The sequence below is a fragment of the Talpa occidentalis genome, unplaced genomic scaffold (assembly GCF_014898055.3).
Source record: "Talpa occidentalis isolate TD23 unplaced genomic scaffold, MPIMG_talOcc4v2.1 talOcc4.6, whole genome shotgun sequence".
In the NCBI taxonomy this organism is placed as follows: Eukaryota; Metazoa; Chordata; class Mammalia; order Eulipotyphla; family Talpidae; genus Talpa; species Talpa occidentalis.
The window spans coordinates 112,778,213-112,788,930 of record NW_023604972.1 but is presented as its reverse complement, the minus strand read 5'-3'; the positions used below and the strand labels follow the sequence as shown (position 1 = coordinate 112,788,930).

General features: G+C 38.4%; 1 pseudogene; it reads left to right on the top strand.

Annotated features, from left to right (window-relative positions):
* Nucleotides 1–4,029: 4,029 nt before the first annotated feature.
* On the top strand, nucleotides 4,030–4,948 carry LOC119261000 (GTP-binding nuclear protein Ran-like; annotated as a pseudogene).
* Nucleotides 4,949–10,718: the final 5,770 nt, after the last annotated feature.

Genomic DNA, 10,718 nt, shown 5'->3' with positions numbered 1-10,718 from the left:
CAGCGGGACCTAGGGACCGTGGCGAAAGCCATTCCTAAAGGTCACTGCAGGGGGAGGTGCAGCACATTGCCCTCTACCTTCTAAGTTCAGATTTCTTCCTAGGACTCATGGTTGGTGTATTATTTTTAGTTTATTCTGCCACAGAATGGATGCTTCCATGTTGTCCTAGTCCTATTATCCTGGGTGTCTTACCGCCAGGTGACTGTAAAAGCAAAGCAAGCTAAGTATAAATAGTACAATGCAGGACAGGGATGGCTTATTCCTTTATCCCATTCACTTTGCTTAAACATCTTGACCACTATCTCCCCCAGAATTTTTAGCATAACTACAGAAATACTTGAGACAGTGAGATGGGCTAGAGAAAAACTCGATAGATTGTGAAGTTATCACAATTATTTTAAAGGAGAAAACTAGCCTTAGGGTATAGTACCACTATTTTTAAAGGTTATGGAAAAAATCTTTGCTGCATATGTGTTATGGTAAAACAAAATGCAGGCATGGAAAAACAATTGAGTTTAAAAATAGCAAAATACTTGAGAGCCCAGCTTGGAGTCATTAGAGGTAGTACAGCTGGGGTCATTTTAGAGACTTCTGTTTTTAATTTGCATAAATAGTCTATGCTAGGCTGGGGCAGGCATCCAGCTGCCTTCTCAGGCTGATTAATTTTTCAGTCATTTTGCAGACACCCAAAAGGTATTGAAACTCTGAGTTCTGGCAGTGATAAGGAGTCAAGGTAATCCTGAAAAGGGAGAGGCCTTCTGTGCTCCCATACCTAGGAAAACCCAGTACTTTGTAACAGAGTTTCTCCACATTGAGTGGAGAACCTTTTAAATTCTGTTAATGAGGAAACTCCCATCCCAACCTGAAGAATATCCTTTGTGTAATGATAATCCCACTGCCCAGAAAGACAAATTGAAGGACCACCTCAAGGCTCTGAAATGGAAAAACCAAAGTAGATCCCTGCTTTAAATCATACAGAAAATGGTGTGTTGCATGCTGTGAACTGTATGTTTGTATTCTTCCCAGTCATATGTTGACATCCTAACTGTAGTAGGAGGTGGTGGTAGGAGCTGAGGAGTCTGGGAGGTGATTAGGTCATGAGGGTTGAGCCCTCATGAATAGGATTCAGTGCTTCCTGGATCTCTGTTATCTTGCTTACAGAAATAGAATTTTACATTTGAAAATTTAACCTCATAGAATGAAACCTGAAGAGGAAGACTAAGATTAAAAGCCAAGTGATGGTAAATATCAGGGGAAAACCAAAATAGTTCAGAGTATTAGAAGATGACATAGAATTCATCAAACACTAATTTAACAATTTCTATGAACTATATCCTTTGAGAACTCAAAGGTGACTCAACATCTGATCCTGGCCTTTTAATGCTTCATTTTCTGGGATGTCCAGTTGACCACACTGGGATGTAAAGGGGGATGGGCATTATAGTAACAGATACAGATAAAATGTTTTCAGTCATAGAATTTTAGATCTGAAAGAATCCTTAGAAATATTCCAAAACAATTTCCTCATTTCACAGATCAGAAAACTAAGAGGTTGTTACTTATTCAACTTACACTGTCACTCCTAGGACAGAACCAGGATGTGGACAATGATTTGGACCTTGAAGGAAAGGTTGTTCCAGACAGAGGCAACAGTAAAGATTCTACTGCTATTGTCTGCTCTGACTGCTGGGTGCTCCTGTCCACTCATTAACTACTCTGCATGTCACCCCTGAGCAAAGACAAATCTCATTTCCTGATCAGCTAAATCAGTGTAACGGAAGGAGAGAGAGTTTTCAATAATGAATCACTAAGAGGCAATTAATTTCTTAGTGCTGCAACAATACTTGAGGCAGCACAGTTCTCTTTAAAGACATCACAAATGGAGAATGATTGTGCTAGGAAGTACTGTATGTTATGAGCAGGGTAAATGAAATGGCTAAGGAAAAAGGCAAATCCAACACCATGAATCCATTTATAAAGTTTGAGCTATGTTAAGTAAAGTAACTAACAGGTGGTAAAATTTAAAAGAAGGGCAAAGAACTTTTCTTTTACTTTTATGGTAATCAAGTCTTTACTCCTGGGAGTGGAATCGGGGAGTAAGGGGGGCACAGGGACCTTCTGGGGCATAGAAATGTTCTATTTCTTCAGTAATAGTAACTGCATGAGTTTTCATTTTATAATTATTTATTATACTATACATCTGTTCTGTGCACTTTTCAATATGTTATTTTAACAATAAAAAATTAAAGGCAAACCAGACTGAAGTGTGGTTTCTGTTTTGAAGGCTGAGAAAATAATGTGGACAAACCATCAGGTTTAATGAGCAATTGCTTGTATACAGAACAAAGTCTGGGAACAAAAATATGGAAATGGCATCATAATTAAAATGTACAGGTTAGCTACAAAAAAAATCACTGTATTGGGGGGGTGGGGAAAGGAGGGATTGGGGCCAAAACAAGGGAGGTGCAATTGTATGGGGAATATAAAAATAAAAAAAAATGAAAAATGATGTAAAACATATATAAAATAAAATAATAATTAAAAAAAATCACTGTATGGACAGCAATCTTTGCCAGCCTCTTTCTCCCAAATAGAAGGGCCATTGTCAAGAGCGCTAGTGCTCAGATTAAAGGCAAAGGAGACACTTAGCATTGCATTTTCAGCACTCTTGGGAGATATAGTCAACCAGACTTCTAAGAAAAACACACAATAAAAATTTTGACAGTAAGTGGACTGAGAAAGTTAAAAAATGAGAATGAATCATTGATTTTTGAATCATTCTTTTTTTTTGCCACTGTATCTCTTTCAAGTATGCAATTCAGTGGTATTAAGTACATTCCTAAAGCTATGCAATCATTACCACTCTCCATTTCTAGAAGAATTATTGATTTTTAAATAGTAAAATATGGGCACAGGAAATCAAGTCTGATATCATTTTTTTTTGGACCAGATAAAGGCAGCAGGGAAGTCTGGGGTAGACTATGTGCATTGCAGCAGGAAAGAGATTATAGTGGAGTCGGGAGGGGGTGTTGTTTTTCCTAAGATTTAATTGTTACAACTGGTACAGTCCAGATCCTTGCTTGCCACACACAGTAGCTTTCATATTAAATGATGATAACCACAAGCAGCCTTTGTACAGCACTGATGGTGGACAATGTGACTGCACTCCATGGGTAGGTCACAAAGCAGGGCTGCTCACAATTGATAGTGCCAAAGGAATGGTGATCATTGCAGTGGCTCTAGTCATTTTACATCTTCAACTTTTGTTTGGATTTGATTCTACAAGACAACTATTCTCTTGCAGCATGAGCTACAAAATTAGTATAATTGACACTAGAACTTATCTTCTCAAACCCTTTTACTTTCCAATTGCAGAACAAAACAGTGGCCAAGTGGGAGGCAACACAGCAGCAGAGGAAGTTGGATCCTCTGAAATCCAGGTCTTCTACCATGGCCCTGGGCTTTCTGCATGCTACTAAATGCATTTTAAAATGAAAATGACTTTGGTAACCACAAGGCAAAATTCTGGAGCAGAAACACTTAGAAGAAGAAATGCAGAAACTGACAGAACCACCAGGGAAAGCCATCCAAATGAAAAGAGATAGAAACATGTGGAAAAAGATACAACAGAAAGATAAAATAAATAAAAAACAAAAGATAGAGGGCCTTCCGGGTGGTGCAGCAGGTTGAGAGCCGCCCTGTGAAGCTATCTGCAGCCTCTGCAGTGCGGGTTTGATTCCCTGCTGGCCAGGGAGAAACCCACATGTGTGGCAGACCTCTCCTGCCTCACCTGCTGCTCCTCTCAGCAGTGTCTTTGCCTGTTCTGCTCCCTGCTCTGTCTCTGGTGAATTCTCTCACCCTCCCACGCCTCTGACCTGTACCCCAGTTCTTGTATAAATAAATCTTTAAAAAAAAAGATAGAATGCTACTAAATAAGCTTCACATATTAATAATTACCCTAAATGTGAGTGGTGTGACTCAAAAATCAAAAGAAATAGAATGGAAGAAGCTTCTGGAAGTAATGTCACAATGGCTGCGTAAGGAGAACTCCAGGTTCAGTTCAAACTTCTGTTGGCTGATGATAGTGGTACTGGGAAAACTACATTCATGAAACATAATTGGATTGATGAATTTGAAAGGAAGTATCTATTAATAGGTACCTTGGGGGTCATGGTCGATCCCCTTGTGTTCTATACCAACAGAGGACCTATTAAATTCAACGTCAGTAGAAATTAAGTGAACTGAGAGAAAGCTAGTATATCCAAGCTCAGTGTCCCATTATAATGTTTGATATAACATCAAGAGCCACTTACAAGAATATGCCTAACTGGCACAGAAATCTGGTATGAACATATGAAAACATCTTTATCGGGGCTCTCCGGTGGCACAGCAGTTGAGTGCTGGGTTGCGAAGCTGCCCGCAGCCTCTGCAGCGCCGGTTCGATCCCCAGCCGCCAGGTGAGGGTCCCACATGGCGCGCAGACCTCTCCTGCCAACCACTGCTCCCCTCAGCAGTGTTCTTCGTCAGCCTGCTCCACTCTCCCCTCTGGCTCTGGTGAATTCTCTCACCCTCCCATGCTTCTGACTGTACCCAGTGCTTATATAAATTAAAAAATAAATAAATAAATAAACCAAGCTTATAAAATAATTAATTAATTAATTAAAAAAAAAAAAACATCCTTATCATGTTGGGTGGCAACAAAGTGAATATTAAGGAGAGGAAAGTTAAGGCAAAATCTACTGTCGTCCACCAGAAGAAGAATATTTAGTACTATAACATTTTTGCCCAAGGTATCTACTACTTTGAAAAGTCCTTCCTCTGGCTTTCTAGACAACAAATTGAAGACCCTAACTTGGAATTTGTTGCCTTGCCTGCTCTTTCCCCACCAGAGGTTGTCATGGGCCCAGCTTGGGCAGCATGGAATGAGCATGATTTAGAGGATGCTTAAACAAATGTTGTCCTGGATGAGGAATTTGTTTTGTGAGAGGATGAAAGAGCTCAGCATCAGAAGTCTAGTTTTATAGGCAACTGTCCTATGATGTCAGTGGTGCCGCATGTTTGCCACCTTCTTATATAGCTAAGCAAAACATGTGCTTAGTCTTTGGGATGCTGAAAAAGATGAGTGGACTTCAAAGTAAATGTGGCAGTTAAAAAGACCTTCATTTTTTGGACCTGCATATTTAGCTGTTTTGAATGCAGTTATTTCCTTCTTGAATTTCAAATATAAGACTCCTGCAGTCACGTATCACACACACACACACACACACACACGCACACACACACACACAGATAGAGAATGGCAGGTTGGATAGAAAAGCATGACCATCTATAATATACGTATAAGAATCTCAATTCAGATCCAAAGACAAACATATTTAAAGTCTGGATCAAGGTATTTGATGTCAACAACACAAGAAAATAGCAAAAACTATTATTCTCATGTCTGATAAATTAGATTTTCAGTCAAAAAAAGTAATTAGTGACAAAGATGGACAATATAGAATGATCAAAGAAGTGATTCATCACACTGTCATCAGTACTGTGCACCCAACTGAGCTGTGTCCAAACATATAAAACAACTATTAATAGAGCTAAAGCAACACATTGACAATGTCACAAAAATAGTAGGAGATTTCAACATATCAATTATATCAGTGTATAAATCATCCAGACAGAAAGTAAACAAGGATATGGTGCGTTTAAATGAAGTAATGGATAGAGTGGATTTAATTGACATATACAGAGCTTTCCATGCCAACAGAAATGAATGCACATTCATCTCAAGTGCACATGAAACATTCTCAAGGATAGGTCATATGATGGAAACAAAAATTATATGAGGGGTCTCCCTGGTGGCGCAAGGGGTTAAGACAACTTATGAAGCTGTTTGCAGCCACTGCAATATGAGTTCGAAACCTGGCAGCCAGGTTGCTACCCACATGGCACAGCAGACCTCTTCTGGCTCACCTGTGCTCCCCTCAGCAGTGTATTTCTGTCATTCCTCCTATTCTGTTCCCCACTCTGTCTCTGGTGGATCCTCTCGCCCCCACCCCACAACTCTGGCCTGTGCCTCAGTTCTTGTGTGCATAAGTGGATAAATCTTAAAAAAAAAAAATAATATGAAAATCAAAATTATATCAAGCATATTTTATGATCATAATGCTATACAGCTAGAAATCAATCACAGAAAGAAGTCCAGAAAAACTCCAAAGTGTGGAGACAAAAACAAATTTTTTGAGTAATTCTTATGTCAACAAAGAAATCAAAGGAGAAATAAAATAATCTTGAGACCAGTGAAAATGAAGAGACAAGCTACCAGATTTTATAGGATGCAACAAAAAAAGGGGGGGTATTAAGAGGTAAATGCATAGCAACACAGGCCCACCTCAACAAAAAAGAAAAATCTCAAATAGATAATCTAACTTTATATCTGAAGGCACCAGAAAAAGAACAACAACAAAAACAAACAACCCAAAAATCATATAAGGAAGGTCATAAACTGAGTGGAAACCAAACAGATGATACAAAAATTCGATGAAACCAAGATTTAGTTCTTGGAATGATTCAAATTGATAAACACTTTCCTCAGGCTCACTAAGGAAAAAACAAAGAAAACTAAGTAAAATAATAAGAAATGAAAGAGGTGAAATTACAATAGCTGCTGCAGAAATGCACAGGATCATAAGAGATTACTATGAACATCTATGTGCAAACAAATTGGACTAGAAGAAATGGAGAAATTTTTAAAGTCTTATAACCATCTAGGAGTGAACCAGGATGTAATAAGCAGATTGAAAAGACCAGTCACAAGCACAGAAATCATAAGTCTCCCTAAGAACAAAAACCCAGGATCAGATGCCTTCATTAGTGAATTCTACCAAATCTAGTACCTACCTTTCTCAAATGCTTCAAAAATATATTGAAGGGGAAAAACTCCCAAAAACATTTCACAAGACCAATTCCAAGAGCAAACAAGGACAGAACAAAATAAAGAAAACTATAACCCAATATCTCTGAAGAACATAGATGTAAAATCCTTCACCAGAACCTTGGCAAAGAATACAGTAATATATTTTAAAAAATCATTCAACATGACCCAGTGAGATACCTTTCAGAGACTCAAGGTTGACTACTATGAAAAGAAAGAAAGAAGACATAAAGAAATGGAAAGCTATCCATGGTCATTAGTTAGAAGAATAAACTATTAAAGTGGCCACATGACTTACAGCAATTTACAGATTCAACACAATACCCATCAAAATCCTAATAACATTTTTCAAGGAAAAAGTAAAAACAATTAAATAATTTGTGTGGAACCATAAAAGACCCTGAATATCCAAAGCAATCTGAGAGAAAAGAAGAAAAATGAAGGCATCATGTTCCATGATGTCAAACTATAGTATGAAGCAATAGTAGTCAAAACTGTGTGGTATTAAAACAAAAACAGAAACACAGAACAATGCCCAGAAATAAACTAATACAAATATGGGCAGAAAACCATTGACAAAGAATCCATGACTATACAGTGAAAAAATAAAAGGCCTTTTCAACAAATGCTACTGGGAAACTTGCATAGCCACATGTATATAAAAAAAAAAAAGAAAAGAAAGTAGATTATTATTTAACTCTTTAAACAAAAATTAATTTAAAATGCATTAGAAACTTGGATCTAAGACCGGAAACCATGAAACAAATAAAGAAAACATAGAAATACACCTCTGGACATCTGGGTCTCAACTCCAGTGGCAAGAAAATCTCAAATAAATAAATGGGACTACATCAAACTAAAAAGCATTTGTATCAAGAAAAAATTCAACACACAAACAAAATGGCAACCTGCAGACTGGGAGAAGATATTTGCACATCACATATCCAACAAAGAGTTAGTTTTTAAAATATATAAAGCAAATAAAAACAACCCAATCAAAAACATGGGCAAAAGACCTAAATAGATACTATCTAAAAAAGACATGCAGATAGCACACAGCACATGAAAAATGCTCAACATCATTAATAAAAGAGAAATGAAAATCAAAACAACAGTGAAATATCTCATCCTGTGAGAAGAGCCCATAACAAAAAGACTGGAAACAGATGTTGGTGAGTATGTAAAGAAAAAAAAGAAGATTCATCCACTATTGCTGGTAATGCAGATTGGTACAGCCTCTGTAAAAAATGGTATGCAGATTCCTTAAAGAACTAAAAAGGAAATACAGTGATCCAACAATACCACATCTAGGTATGTACCCAAAGAACAGGGAAACACTAATGTGAAAAGACTTATGCACCCCTGTGTTCATAGCATTATTCACAATAGGCAAGACATGAACTCAAACTAAATGTCTATTTATAGACGACTTGATAAGGAAATTGTGGAGGGCCTCCATGGTTGTGCAAGAGGTTAAGATGCAACCTATGAAGCTGTCTGCAGCCACTCAGCCACTGCAGCACAAGTTCAATCCCCAGCCAGGGAGCTGCCCACATGGTGCAGGAGACCTCTCCTGACTCGCCCACTGCTCCCCTCAGCAGTGTATTGCAGTGGATCTGCCTGTTCTGCTCCCTACTCTGCTTCTGGTGAATCCTCTCACCCCTCACACCTCTGGCTTGTGCCCCAGTTCTTGTATGCATAAATAAATAAATCTTTAAAAAAATAAATTGTGTAATACTCAATGGAATACTACTTAGCAATTAAAAGAAGATGGAATAGTGTGTTTTGAGACAAAATGGATGGATCTTAAAAGATCATGCAAGGCGAAATAAAGTGAAAGATAATCACCAATGGTTTCACTCATTTGTAGAATACAAATAAGCAAAGAACACAAACTGACAAAACCTTTCTCCCTGCCCCAAATAATTCTTAGTCTCTGGAAAAATACAGTGATGGGGGTGAGGGTGGAGGTGGTTAGGGAGTAACATGACAAAGTATTGGCAGGAGACCTTTGGTGAAGTGTGAGTGAAGCATGTATACATATTGAGGTATGAAGTTGCACACCCAAAATAATAGTTATGTAAACAAGTACATATCAATAAAATTTGATTAAAAATAAATTACACAGAAAAAAATAAAGTTAAAATGACTGAATTTCCAAAACAAACATCTTTTGTTTCATTTTGAATAACCAGATAGTCCTGAGAGTAACAACAGGAGAACTAGAAATCTTGAATCTGGTGGGTTTCTTTTCTTTTACCCCTTTGATTTTACCACATGTGGACCCTGAAATAAGTAAAATGACAGGACATGGTCATTCACAATGTAAAGCAATCTAACCTAGATGTTGGCGGCAGACTGGTTTTGAAGTATTGTGTGAGAGCTGTTTCGTAAGTGGGAAAAATGTTGGATCCTAGAAAAGCAGTCACAGCCACCAGCTAAAACTTCCCTGTAGAACTTGTAAGTAAGGCCATGGCTGATACATGGAATTACTTATATTTAAGTCCTTTTGTCCATTCTCAGCTTCTTCCCTTTTTCCCTTTCCTTCTGTGACCCACATCTCCACATTTCTGTTGTTTCCCACTCTCAGGTTCCCAGGAGGATGGCCCTTCAGATTTCAGGACTCCCCATTAGCTAGCACTGTATTTCTGAAAACACATATGACTATTTTCCTGAATTTCTCTCTAATCTCAAAATCCCTTCCTGTCTTTTCCCCTTCTAAATAGTCCTATATAGGCCTTCTAAGATTATTTTATAACCTATATCAGGGCTCATGAATGCTGAACTGTAGGCATTTTTTACCTTTGGGGCCCTTCCTCCATAAAATACGTGTACATATATATATTTCACAGCTGCACTGGAATAAAGAGAAATATAATACCAACTGGATTCACTATTATTTTTCCATCAATTTTTTTAAAAAATGAACATGGGAACTTGAGCACAGGACCCAGCAAGTCCTGGATGGCCTAGGCATCGTGCCTCAAATGCCTCATGTATAAACCTGCAGTGCCAGTTAGTGCTCCCCAAACAAGGGCTGGGTTATATTAGCTTATCAGATTCTGTTGGGTTGTCACTCGGGATGCATTTGCTTATAAATAATGAAATAAGACGTAAATGGCTTACACAACAAAGGGAATTTATAGGCTTGCAGAGTTCAGAGTAAGTTCAGGGACTGAGGTGGCTTGGTGCCAGGTGCCTACTCTTGTGAAACGTCCATTCTTCAGATAAAGGCAGAGACACACCATGCAGTAACCTTGCTTTTTACCTGTCCAATGGCCACTGCCCTTCCCATCTATCCTGATATGAGACAAAGAACCTGAAAATTCCAGATACTTGCTTTTTGCAGCCTCCCTGGAAGCTGAGATTTGGATATATGCAACCAAATTCTGGCCATTGCAAGTTCAGTGGAAGCATGCTGGTGTCTTCGTGGAATGGGTTTCCACTCCTTCCATCCTACTTTGGGATATGCATGGGCTTATCTTGAAGCTTATCTGCAGCTGTCTCGAAGCCATGAGAGACCACCAAGACAACACTTTGAAGATGTGGAGCATAAAGACCCAGTTCTACGTTCCTGAGGACATTATTAAACTATGCAATTAGCCATGAAACTATTGGGACAGTGAATAGGATGGGGACATACTTCACTTTGCATAATCGGAGGACTCTCTAAAGTGATATTTGATCCGATGGAATCAGTCATACAAAGATCTTTGAGATGGGTAGTATAGACAGCATGCCGATAGCTCTAAAAATCCTAAGGTGGCAATTAATAGGGTGAGATAGAATA